At 43.9% G+C, this 12,190-nt stretch overlaps 1 pseudogene; it reads right to left on the bottom strand.

Moving 5' to 3' along the window:
• Positions 1-7,932: 7,932 nt before the first annotated feature.
• Positions 7,933-9,512, bottom strand: LOC136309413 (phosphatidylinositol 4,5-bisphosphate 3-kinase catalytic subunit beta isoform pseudogene; annotated as a pseudogene).
• Between the last annotated feature and the right edge of the window lie 2,678 nt (positions 9,513-12,190).

The following is a 12,190-nucleotide window of genomic DNA, read 5'->3' on the forward strand; positions in this document are numbered from 1 at the left end:
TCAGGGAGAGAGCAAGATGAAAGCAAGCTCCTTTCATGCTTTTCTTCTCCAGCAGGGTGAATTATCTTATTCTGAAACTTTCCCACTGCTGAATTCTGACCCCCTAGGTTTGCTTTGTACCTAGACTGTGACTAGTGTAAGGTTGGTGGATTATTAGGGATGGTCACTTGGGGAACTCAGACCTGCGAACTTTGGCTAGGGCGGCCCACAACCAAGTGCGCCAAAGGAGGCTTCGCAGGAACCCTTTGGAAAAAAGCGACCGTCTGCCAGCCAGTGAGATTTCACCACATCATGTTAGCTCAAATTCCCTAGAGGGACCCCTTTAAATATCTCCCACGCGGTTTAATCCTTGCGACTTCCCTGGCCTCCATCTTTCCTCGGGGCCAGGGAACCTCGCGGGGCGGGATACACGCTCGGTACTCAGTAAAGCCTTTTGTTGTTCCATACTTGGTGGCTCCAAGCCCTCTTCCTTCCTTCTCAGCGGGAAAAATACCTTACAACTAGAAAAGAAATACAAGTTCACAACTCATATTCCTTTGTTTTCATTCAAAAACTACTTTGCACTCTGACCCCTAGCCACCTAGCTCCCTCATGCCTTAGCAGACAGGAGTCACAAAAACTAAATATTAGTGTCTTATTTCCTGCCATCATAACAGTGTGTCCTCTTTTTTTTTAGATCTGAGTATTTGACGTCATTAAGCGTTGACACATCAAGCAAGTTCTGTGCAAGGGTAACCCCTCTCTGACTGTAAATAATCAATACATATTTATGCATTATATTTACTGAAATTTGAGGAGAATGAAAATATTAGGAATCAAAACACCCATATAAACTGCATAGTATGTAGTCTTCCCAATGGGACAGACTGAGTTTTGAGTGTTCATATGCAAACAGGGGATGCTTGCTTGATGTCTAGGCTGTAATTGTAGGCAGGTAGCTAGATGTTGATGAGGAAAGATAGAAAAGGTAGTTGAACACTGTATTTTATAAAATTTAGAAAGCCTGCCTCAGTAAGAAGCTGCAGCATCCCATTTAGCTTAACTTGCTAAAAGCTACAGCATTTGTGGCCTCATTTGCACATTCCTGGAGCCCATTGAAGCCTCAGCCTTCAGGACTCAATCCCAAACCCAGTAAGAAGTACCAGTTTACACAGCCTCCCAGGCTAGAACCCATTCAAACCCAGACTGTGGGGGAGGTGCCTCAGTGCTTCCACTTTAAGGCACTGTGCTGTGGAAATCAGAATGCAACCATAGAGACTTGTCAGTCTAGCTTAGAAGAAGGATCTGATTAGTAAGGGGGAGGAACCAACACAAGCCCATAAAATTTTAAAAAAACTGATTGGTTGGCTTAAAAAAAAACTAGTTCTTCCCAGTCCAAAAATATAAATACGAGTTTAACCAAGATCCTGTCTTTTTACCTGGCACTCTCCCTTCCTGTTTGGACAAACTACTAGCTGATTTACTCCCACGCTATGTGGGCTGGCAGCCAGATGGTCCCCCAAGTACAGGCTTTGAGGAGTGCCTGGACTGGACTGAGCTTTGATATGGGCTAAACCATGGCACAGAGTATCTGGACTTTGGTCTTTACACTGGGCTTAACAAACACAAGGCTGGGATTATTTTCTTTGTGGGACAGATGAAAATAAGACACAAAAGCTGTGAGTAACCTTCTGTTTTGACCCTGAATAAATCTTACTACCACAGCCTAAGCTTCTCTAAATGTGGGTTCTATAAAACCTTTTTATGTGACATCACACAAGAACCACACCACCAGCATCATCTGGCACCCAATGTGTGGCAGGAGAAGCAGTCACTGTTGATAAGAATCCTGACCTTGTGCTCCTACCTGAGTGGGGACATTGAACAGTCTGTTCAATTGTTCTTCTCTTACCACTTATTGTAGTTTTTGTTTCCTTCTCCTCTCTCCTACTTCCCTGAGTCCCACGTTCATTGATGAGGATCTAGTAGCCTTGAATCATTGAAACATTATCTAGCAACCAGAGCAGCCTCCACTGGAGCAAGTGGGGCCAACATTACACTACCCCGCCCAGTGCCACTGTCTGTGCAGTAGCCCCTGATTCAGACCCAGCACACTGGGTTGGCTCCCAGTGGATCAATAGGCTAGGAATTGTCTAATGTAGATTTCACTCCTGGCGCACAAGAATGCATGCAGCTGCAAGTGCTCAGGGAAATAGCCCAGTGGTATCTCACAGCTGATGCCAGGCCCAGCCAAGTTGTATGCCACGTGGGCATACGCACACAGCTCTACCCTCCCTCATCTTCCTGCCTCTGCCACTTGGGACTGGAGCCATGGCACTGGGTGATCGAAGCTGTGAGTCCATCGCACACGCGCAGTTATCACAGTTTGAATGCAGAGAAGCTGCTAGCTGCTGTGCTCCAGGCTCAGCTCTAAGCACAGCTGCTTATCTGCATCCAGGGCATGCAGGCTCTGCAGGCCCACAATGACTGAACAGCTCCAGAATGCAAACACACAGCAATGAGAAGGTAATACTTTTAAAGGAAACCTCTATAGCAGTGGTCCCCAACCTTTTTTGGGCCACAGACTGGTTTAATGTCAGAAAATATCTTCACGGACCAGCCTTTAGGGTGGGATGGATAAATGTATCACGTGACCTAGACAAGTGTCAAGATTGAGTCTTAGACCAGGGGTCCCCAAACTTTTTACACAGGGGGCCAGTTCACTGTCCCTCAGACAGTTGGAGGGCCAGACTATAAAAAAAACTATGAACAAATCCCTATGCACACTGCACATATCTTATTTTAAAGTAAAAAAACAAAATGAGAACAAATACAATATTTAAAATAAAGAACAAGTAAATTTAAATCAACAAACTGACCAGTATTTCAATGGGAACTATGCTTCTCTCACCAACCACCAATGAAAGAGGTGCCCCTTCTGGAAGTGCAGTGGGGGCCGGATAAATGGCCTTAGGGGGCCGCATGCGGCCTGTGGGCCATAGTTTGGGGACCCCTGTCTTAGACAGATGTAACAGAGGGAATCTGGTCATTTTTAAAAATAAAACATCATTCAGACTTAAATATAAATAAAACGGAAATAATGTAAGTTATTTATTCTTTCTCTGCGGACCGGTACTGATCCACGGCCTGGGGATTGGGGACCACTCCTCTACAGGACTAAACTAATTTAGAGACTGACTAAAAGTTAACTTTTGCACCCTTCTATACCAGGAGTACCTGGCATTTTATAATCTTTCTAAAGGAGGCTGACAGGGTTTGCCCCCAGGTTCACTGATGATGACCTCTGTCTAGCTGGCCTAGCCAATCTTCAAGATGGCTTAAGGGGATAGGTCCCTCCCTCCTAGGGGGGACTGCCCCCTCCACTAGGCCTCTTGAGGGAATGGAACTGGAGAGCTGGGACTATGAAAGGTGGGGCAGCAGTTCAGCAGCCCAACTATCAAAGGCTTCGTCTGGTCCAACCAGTAGCTCCCTCCAGCCATGGACTTGGAACCTCTACATTTCTAGGTACCAGGGGGGAGGAATAGAGCATAGACTGTCTTGTAAAATCCAAGACTTTGGCCCTGGCCGGTTGGCTCAGTGGTAGAGCATCGGCCTGGCATGCGGAAGTCCCGGGTTCGATTCCCGGCCAGGGCACAGAGGAGAGGCGCCCATCTGCTTCTCCACCCCTCCCCCTCTCCTTCCTCTCTGTCTCTCTCTTCCCCTCCCGCAGTGAGGCTCCATTGTAGCAAAGATGGCCCTGGCGCTGGGGATGGCTCCTTGGCCTCTGCCCCAGGCACTAGAGTGGCTCTGGTCGCAACAGAGCGACGCCCCGGAGGGGCAGAGCATCACCCCCTGGTGGGCAGAGCGTCGCCCCCTGGTGGGCGTGCCGGGTGGATCCTGGTCGGGCGCATGTGGGAGTTTGTCTGACTGTCTCTCCCTGTTTCCAGCTTCAGAAAAATACAAAAAATAAAATAAAAAAATCCAAGACTTTGGTCTAGCTGTCGTAATTCAGTAGGAAATGCTCAGGTTTCTCCAGCTACCACCGTTTGTGACATTGGCTTAGTTTCTCTCTACTAAAAGCCATCCTAACACAGGGGAAATGAAATCTTTAGAGATCCTGGAATATACTAAATATGTTTACTCACAAGGCCTACACGGGTACCTTTGGCCTCATTGTAGGACAGACTGTGTGGAAGTCTTCAGAAGGCCTTCACCACCATTGGGAGTTGAGTAAGGAATGGGTTCCGAGAATGCAGGGTCGGCAAAGAGGTCGTGTTATTCCCTAGGTACTAGACCACGCAGACGCAGAGCTAGGGAAGCTAGGGGATGCCCATATCTTAACCTTTAGCTACCAACTTCCTCCAGGAAAGAAAGTTTCTCTCCCCCTCCACATTCACAAATTCAAACCCCAAACCCCAAATGCCACCTGCTCTTCTGCCCTTGCACATCTCAGAACTGGATAAATGTTTAGAGCTGGACCTCCTCCACCCCTACAGGAAGCATCAGGAGGGCCTGATGGATCACCCAAGCTCACATGCCATTTATAATGTTGGAACTGAGCAAAAGCTCCAGATTGGCGAAACCGACAAAAACATGCAGCTTATAGAAAGCAAAACCTTAACCATTTACTCAAATCAATTCAACCAATTTCAGCTGTGAGTTTTGCTTTATAACACCTGCCTCCTAAAAGTATGCCTCTGAAAATTGTGTGTTTGCCAATTTAAAGAATGCTAATTGCTTACTTCTTAGCTGGCTAATGCAGAGTTGCAGTATGATCCTTTTTACTGTTACAGGGCCAAGGATTTTCCTTTCGCTTTATATTTTTCTCCCTACCTGATCCCTTCAGAATTTGGCAATTCTTTATGCATAAGTCAATGGCAATACATTCCTTTGCATAACTCCATTAAGAATCAGTTCTCTTGAAATAAAACACATAAGGCCAGTTTCCAATTATGGTTTAATTTAACCAAGATTTTGCCTGGAATGCCATGTCTGAAGGAGACATGCCTGGATTTTGGATGTCACCAGACAGCCTTAACAAATTGAGATTGACTTTCAAAGCTGATAAATGCCCACCGAATAGCCTGATACCTTGTTTACCCACGTGGTTCATGGCAGTCTTTCCAGGTAAGGAACCAGGGTTGATCTCCTGAAAGGGGACAAGGAAGAAACCTCAAGATATTTTGGGAACCTCAGGAAATTGAGGATTCTACTGAAACCTAGAGGTACTGCAGGCAAAGCCTGATGGCAGCTGTGGGGCGTGGCTTCTTCGCCCTGAGGGGCTGGTAAAACTCAGCCTAAACATTCCTTTCAAGAGTCCAGCAAAGCAGATTTAAAGAGCGTATGCAATGAACTGCTGATCTCGGTGTGCTTAGGCAAAAAATCAAGCAAAATAAAAACTGGACTTAGTACAGTTTCTTTAATAAAAATAAAGATGATTTTAGGGAGAAAAATTATGTCTTAATAGAAAATCATAATGCCCCAAAGTGAATATTGGATTCTAGTTCAGTCAATTACCCTCGAAGGTTGCTTCTTAACTAAGACCTTTTTCTAAGGCTGTGTCTGTATACACTATACAGAATTTACGTAAGCAGCTGATGACATCACCAAAGATGTTGAAATTGCGGGCAAAAGGAATCTGTAATATTGTAACTGCTTGCTTTTATTCCAGCAAAAGCGTTGCACCTGGAAGTCTTCTTAACTGAGTCTTACAGACACAGAAACTGGGTTATGATTTGCTGTGTTTATTGACCTTTGTGTTTTTTTATTCTATTTCCATAAGATGTTCTCTCATTACTTTATTTACCTGATTGCACATTCACACAGTACAGACTTCACTTTGGAAGCTCATCTGCATTGCTGTCTCTTGGAATGAGACTCAGCGGTTTGGTTGGGTTGATTTTGTCAGGACTGGATGGTTGAGTTGATAAAGTATAAAACAAACTATTGGCTTCACTTGAAACTGCTTCCCCTTTTCTGCCCAAGTGATGAGGATGGAAAAGGCCTGCTTTAGGGAATAATCATAAAATGTTCCCCTTAGCGTGATGTAATGTGGCATACCTTTGCCCACGGAAGCCATCTCTCCATCCTAATCCGGAACATGGTAAAATTAGTCCCATCCTCCACCACCTAGTTTTTACCTCTCACCAGACTTTTAGTTGCTATAGGTTTTCCTCAATTTTTTTGACCATGTCTCTTAACTTTATTTAAATTCGTCACCTCTGTAATACAAGAATTTCAGCTTGTCTGGCATTGCCAACTGCTAGACATCCATATGCCACCTTCAAAGGACAGTGCCTTGAACAAAGTCTCTTTCCTTCTTTACTCCCTCCTTCTTTAACAAATAGGAAGAGCATCTGAGCCTGGGGGTAGGCAGGACTGCACCTCTTTACAGCTGAAACAACTGCAGAAGGTGATACCTTCATCCATTTACCCTTGTAAGATTACAAAGGGCCCAGGGGCTTCAGGGGTAAATGTTAAGGTAGGCATGTAGCTAAATATTTATGGGAAAAGAGAGCAAAGGGAGTTGGACCTTAGATTTTATGAAACTTGGAAAGCCCACTTCAGTAAGAAGCTGCAGCATTCCATTTGGCTTAATTTGCTAGAAGGCTATATAACCTTGGTGGGCTCATTTGCATACTCCAGGAGCCCATTGAACCCTCAGTCTTCAGGACTCAATCCCTGGAGTGATTAAGAAGAACAAGTTTTTCCTATTCCCCAGAGTACAACCAATTCAAATCCGGACTATGGGGAAGCGCCTCAGTGCTTCCTCTTTATTGCGTGTGCTTTGGAAGCCAGTATGGCGACCAAAGAAGCCTGTCTGTGTAGCTTAGAAAAAGGATCTGATTGGTAAGTGGGAAAAACCAATAGAAGCAAGCCCACAAAATACCTATAATTTTTTATTCATTCATTTATAGAACAAATATTAGAGCACCAACAATATGTCAAGCATTTGAAGCTTCCTGCTTGGATTAAATAATACCTAATACATGTGATTAAATATTTAACAGTTACAATGTTATTTTTAAAGTTGAAATAATAGTTAACTTTAATAGTATGTATGAAAAAGCATGTTTTTATAATGTGAAGGGTACAATTACACATAGTAAAAATATAACTGATTTACTTATGGGCTGAATATCATAGTAACAAGTGGGTCAAACCATCTGAGAATGCAGGGAAAATACGTATAAATAGCTAGGTGTTTTTGTTTTAGTTTTGTTTGGTTCTTATTTTTTTTTAGAAATTAAATTTATTAGAGTCACATTGATCAATAAAAGCCCATGAAGTTTTTTCTTTTAATTTTTATTTTCTTTATTCATTTCAGAGAGGAGAGAGAGAGAGAGAGAGAGAGAGAGAGAGAGAGAGGAGGTGGGAGGAGCAGAAAGCATCAACTCCCATATGTGCCTTGACCAGGCAAGCCCTGGGTTTCAAACCGGCGACCTCAGCATTCCAGGTCAATGCGTTATCTATTGCGCCACCACAGGTCAGGCAAAAACCATGAAGTTTTAAAGTAACTGACTGACTGGTTTGCTTAAAGGAAAGCTAGTCCTTTCTAGCCTGAAAATATGAACATGGACGTAACGGAGATCTAGTCCTTTCTCTCTCTCACTGCCTTCCTGCTTAGAAATGCAGCTAGCCCCATTTGCTCCCATGCTGTGTGGGCCGGCAGCTGAACAGTCTCCCATGGACAGGCTTTGAACAATACCTGGACTGGACTGAACTTTGATATGGGCTAACCCATGGTGCAGAGTATTGGATTTTGTTCTTTTTTTTTTTTGCAATTTGGATGTCTTTTATTTCTTTTTTTTTCTTGAGATTTTATTTATTCATTTTAGAAAGAAGAGAGAGTGTGAAAAAGAGAGAAGGGGCATTGGAGGAGGAAGCATCAACTCCTATACGTGCTTTGACCAGGCAAGCCCAGGGTTTCAACAAACCAGCGACTTCAGCATTCTAGGTGGACACTTTATCCACTGCACCACCACAGGTCAGGCCAATTTCTTCTTCTTGTATATGACTGCTATGGGTAGGACTTCCAGACCTATGCTGAGCAACATCTTCAAGTTTATTCCACTTGATTGACAGTAATAATTTTGGCAGCGACTGTGGGAAATTCTCTCTGCAATCTTGCCGCAAAGTCTAAATGAGATCCATTTCATTCTCACACAGTTGAGACAAGGGATCCCTGTCCAAAATTTCCTTCAGTACAGCAAGAAATTTTTTTCCACCCCGACTTGATAATTAGCACTATCGCTGCTTGCAATCTCAGCTGCCTTTTCTATAATCTTATCAAAGGGAGGGTAATAATAAGGTTTTTTTTTATTCTCTGGGAATTTGATATGCAAAGCTGTTACATTTTCAGTATATGGATTTGTTTGAACAGTTCCCATTGGATTCAATATCTCTTCAAGTTCATCAGGAAATGAAGACCAGCTGTGTAATATTATGTCACCAGATCTCAACTGTCCTTTAAAGTAAAAAACCATCGTATTTACCCATGCTACAGGATAATGTACTTTCCCAGATTTCCTGATGGTCTGATATTTAGAGGCATTAATTGTTTTAATTGATTTCTTCATTTTCACTTTATCTAAAACTGCATAAATAGCAAAACATAATCTTGCCATTTGTGGCAGGTCACAAGTATTAATATCAAATTCCAGTGGTTCATTCCAAATATGATCGTTTTACCCTGATATCTCTGAGCTGACGATGGTTTTACACAGGAGTTCAGTACCATGAAAAAGGCCAGCCCTGACATAAACTTTTCCAGTTTCTTCTGTGTTAAGTTTATTTCCCTTAACCAAGACAATTTGGAAAGGGTTATTTCCCCAAACATGAGAAATAATCCGCTTCTTTAGTGGTAAAGGGAGAGGAAGGTTAGATGAATTCCTATTTATGGCAGTCTCTATGGCAATCATTTCCTCCTCATACATCTTTTTGATCTTGCAACATTCCACAAGTATAAAATGGGGCAAGATCCTGTTCATTACACAGTTCCGGATATACTGAAACTGGATTAGTGGGTAATCACCAAACACATATTCAACTCTTCCACTGATTTGCAACACATAGTCATAGGGGCTAACTTCATCTTCTTTCCCATGAAGAGTCAAACGTTTTTGGATTGCCAATTTATTTATTTTGATAGGATTCATATTCGGAGATACTTGAAAATGAAACACATCCTGACAATTTTCAAAATAAACAGCCACAATGAGCTTTCCTCCATAAAGTTTATCTTCTAAGTTTTCAAGGACAGACGGTTCATGCTCTGGTGGATATGTCTGCTTTAGCCAGTCAATCCAAGACAATCCCATGAGTGACTGAATCTTTTCCTCACTAAATTTGCACATTTTTATTCAGAATTCGTTCACTTCAGAATCCTTCAAGGCATCAAATTCATGCAGACCATTTCCTATAAGGACTCCAATTTTTGAGTCTAATTTCTCCCCTGGATCACAACTTCTTTTTTTTTTTTTTTTCCCCTGTATTTTTCTGAAGCCGGAAACGGGAGAGACAGACTCCTGCATGTGCCCGACTGGGATCCACCCGGCACACCCACCAGGGGGCGATGCTCTGCCCCTCCCGGGCGTCGCTCTGTTGCGACCAGAGCCACTCTAGTGCCTGGGGCAGAGGCCAAGGAGCCCTCCCTAGCGCCCGGGCCATCTTTGCTCCAATGGAGCCTTGCTGCAGGAGGGGAAGAGAGAGACAGAGAGGAAGGAGAGGGGGAGGGGTGGAGAAGCAGATGGGCGCCTCTCCTGTGTGCCCTGGCCAGGAATAGAACCCGGGACTTCCGCACGCCAGGCCAACGCTCTACCACTGAGCCAACCGGCCAGGGGCATTACTTATCTTTTAAAAGTGACGTTTTCATGGAAGACTTTTTCAGATTAGAAGATACACTGCCTGGCGCACCGCCGCCGCCACCGGCTCCAAGCTCCGGATGCGTGGTCAGCAGAACATCGCACTGTCCAGCTGCGACACTCCCATCCCGGTCCTCTCAGTCACCTCCCCCGCCCCACGTGGCTCTACAGCATCTCGCCACCCACTACCACGGCCCGTTTTGGTGCCGCCACCGCTGCCGCCGCACCGACCGATGGATGGATTTTGTTCTTTATACTTACTGAGCTTAGTGAAAACAACACTGAACTTTTTTCTCAGTGGGACAGACAAAAGTGAAATATGGAATATCTGTAAAGAACTCTCTATTTCAACTTCAAATAAACCTTACTGCAACAGCTTAAGCTTCTCTAAATGCAAGTTCTGTAACATGCCTTTTATGTGACAGCACACAAGAACCACAGTTCAGCCTGACCAGGTGGTGGCGCAGTGGATAGAGCGTCGGACTGGGATGCAGGATACCCAGATTCGAGACCCTGAGGTCGCCAGCTTGAGTGTGGGCTCATCTGGTTTGAGCAAAGCTCATCAGCTTGGACTGAAGGTCACCGGCTTGAGCAAGGGGTTACTTGGTCTGCTGTAGCCCCATGGTCAAGGCACATATGAGAGAGCAATCAATGAACAGCTAAGGTGTCACAATGAAAAACTGATGATTGATGCTTTTCATCTCTCTCCGTTCCTGTCTGTCTGTCCTTATCTGTCCCTCTCTCTAACTCTCTCTCTCTCTGTCTTTGTAAAAACAAAACAAAACAAAAAAAACAAACCCACACTTCACCAGCGTCAGGCAGGGCTCTTTCCAGGAGTATGTAGAAGGAAGCCAGTCTACAAGAGCAGTTTTGTGCAAAGTCCGTCTAAAACCACTGAGTGTGTGATCTCACACTGAAAGTATTTTTGCTTCTGTCTTTATTTTATCTTGTATTTATTTGTCAAATACTGAAAAACAAAAAAAATAAACACTACCATAATCCTAGCATGCCCACATTGGGAAGCACATTCAGAGGGCGTGTCCCTTCCCAGGAGCACATTTACTTTCCTTTCCTTGCAGCCTTCAGCACATGAAGAAATACCGTTACTGAAATCTTAACCCTTTACTCAGAGAGAACCTGTCCTATTGACATTCCCACAGCAGGAACATTCGTTTTCCCAAGAGGCCTTAGCTGGGGCCCCATCACCCAACATTGTTTACCCCATGAGAACTGCATGTTCCTGACTTCGGTGGTTTTGGACCCACTTCCTTTACGTGGGTAGACCAGATGGCCTCCTCACACTCTGTGCAAGCTGTGAAGTCCATGCAGTTGCTTCCTTAAATACAGGGAGTGACAGAAATATTGCTGATAGGCTGGCTATTACACCCTCCTGGAGCCACTGCACCACCTGTGCAGAGTCTGAGAAGCCAGAGACTCATAGGAGGGAAAACCTGTGTTTAGGAAGGTCATCCTGGTGATTTCTTTGTACAAACATGTAGGAATACACAAAATCTCTTCATTAGAATCAGGTCTTTTCATTCATCCATAATGATTTGACATTCTAATCCAGGGGAGTCGACCTTTTTGTACCTACCGCCCACTTTTGTATCTCTGTTCATAGTAAAATTTCCTAACCGCCCACCGGTTCCACAGTAATGGTGACTTATAAAGTAGGGAAATAACTTTACTTAATAAAATTTATAAAGCAGAGTTACAGCAAGTTAAAGCATATAATAATAATTACTTACCAAGTACTTTATGTCAGATTTTCGCTAAGTTTGGCAGAATAAATCTTTATAAAACAACTTATTATAGTTAAAGCTATCTTTTTATTTATACTTTGGTTGCTCCGCTGCCACCCACCATGAAAGTTGGAACGCCCACTAGTGGGCAGTAGGGACCAGGTTGACTAACACTGTTCTAATCCATTACTTGCTACATAACCAACAATTTATTTCCCTTCTCCGGGATCCAATTGCTTTTTAAGAAAATTGAAATCAAGTTGAAGAACTTCTAAACTTTTATTTTGAGCAGTAGATTAGAAACTCTTTTTTCAAAACAGTGCCTCCTCCCAGGACAACCACTCTCTTCTAGTCAATGGAACCATCGAGGGCAGTGTGGAGACAGTGCTCAGGGAGCAAAGCAATGTCAGCACCCACCCAATTTCCAGTGTAGGCATCTGCTTCCCCACACCACCTATACATTGTTTTCCTAAAAAGTGACCACAGGTGACCACAACAGTCACGGCTCAGTGGTTTTTGCCTGCCAAACCATGCTACCAGTATTTCTCCCCTTGACATTCATGCTTCTGGACTTAGGGCAGCCCGGTGTTCAGAGCCTCACCAAAT

This window comes from Saccopteryx bilineata, chromosome 6, assembly GCF_036850765.1.
Source record: "Saccopteryx bilineata isolate mSacBil1 chromosome 6, mSacBil1_pri_phased_curated, whole genome shotgun sequence".
Lineage (NCBI taxonomy): Eukaryota > Metazoa > Chordata > Mammalia > Chiroptera > Emballonuridae > Saccopteryx > Saccopteryx bilineata.